Genomic DNA, 1,717 nt, shown 5'->3' with positions numbered 1-1,717 from the left:
ATTTGATCCCAGGCTGAAAGTTCTTGAACTGCACTTAGATAGGCTAGCCTGCGGAATCTTGTATCTAGATGAGTAGACGTCGATAGTGGGAATAAAGAAGGAGGGGCATGCTGAAGCTTTCTCTTTGTTCATTTTTTCCCTGTCTGCCTTTTCAACATCCACAATCCCGAGACAACAAAAGGATAATCAAGGAGCAGACAGTGATTGGAAACCAACGCAAAAAATGAAGATTATATATTGATGGGTTGAAAAGTGGATGGACGTTTGAATATAAGGCTGAGTGAAAAATCTAAAATCCTTTTGTTAAAGGGAGTCCAGTAGACAAAACTTCTTTTAAAAAGGTTTTCCAAATTTGCACTGCTATGCCATTTTTACATCAGAGAACTGTTGATATATTCTTGGAGGCAAATAGCATTAGAAATATAAGATGGAAGGGAGATAATATTGGCAGGGGAAGATGTAGGATTTGTTAGATATTTTAAAGTCATCACCTTATTTAAGAATTTTATGCAGAGTATTAAAGGAACTTGTATAATATTGTTATCCATGTTTCATATATGATGAAATTGAGGCTCATATAAATGAAACGATTTGATAAAGTTATGTATATAAGTTACTATGACTGAATTTGAACTAGTTAAATATGTTTCCTAAGCCCATGTTTTCTACAAATGGCTGCCTGTTCTCCATCCAACCAAATTAACCCCTTTCCTGAATAAGAAGTTTAAACTGTTGAGAGTAGAGTTTCTAATAAGACACTTTCCTGGACTGTAATTTCTTAACCTTATTTTTAATGCGATAAGCAAAGATGTAGTTGATCCAATCGACCCCATTAATCCTCCCAGATACTTAAACTAATGTAAAGTAACACAATGATTACTTTCAAAAAATTATCCCCATAATATTATTGTAACAATCGTTGTGTCTTTTATGCATTCTTCTGCAACTTGTAAACTAGTAAATATACAATGTGGACCTCACCCTCAAGATGATTGTGAAATGAGTGAGGAAGCATCACATTTATTTTAAATCCTTCTGAACTCTTCTAGGTTGCTATGGCTCCCTGCGTTTATTTAATTTAAAGCATATGTTGACTAAGACAAGTGTATTCCCCAGGGGTTGAGATGAGAGAATATTTCTCAAAGGTTTAACAAATTGCCCCAATCATATAAAAATGGAATGGGCACTGAGGATTGCTAATATTAATGGAAACTGAAGTTACAGTGAAGGCATTCCAAGCAAGACAAAGTGGCCTGAATAAAGGCAGGGCTCAGCATGGTCAGGGGTTGACAAGATTACAATGAAGAGTCTTGGAGACAGCAATGGATAACAAGGATAAGAGTCAAGCAGTGCATGAGATGTGATAATGAACTCACCATCCTCAACGTTGTCCAAAAATTCCAAATACTTAATAAGTACAGGATTTGTGGCTTACCAACAAACCGTGGACAAAGATTTACATCCAAATATTTGGCTACAAGTGCTCAGTTAGGTGTTATAATTAGATGTATAGCTAATAAAAGCAGGTTACTGAGTGTATTCTCTCTTGACCTGGCAAAATTTCCCTGGGAAGTTTAGGCTTAGTTCTTAGTGCCAATACCAAATCAGGAGGATTAATGCTATATCAAGAATATTGAACAGATCCTCTGAAACATTTAATAACCACCATGAGGAAGTAAATGGAAAAACAAACAACCCTAAGGGTGTTTACCCAGAA

The sequence above is a fragment of the Loxodonta africana genome, chromosome 22, assembly GCF_030014295.1.
Source record: "Loxodonta africana isolate mLoxAfr1 chromosome 22, mLoxAfr1.hap2, whole genome shotgun sequence".
NCBI classification, from domain to species: Eukaryota; Metazoa; Chordata; class Mammalia; order Proboscidea; family Elephantidae; genus Loxodonta; species Loxodonta africana.
Note: the sequence above shows the minus strand (reverse complement) of the source record.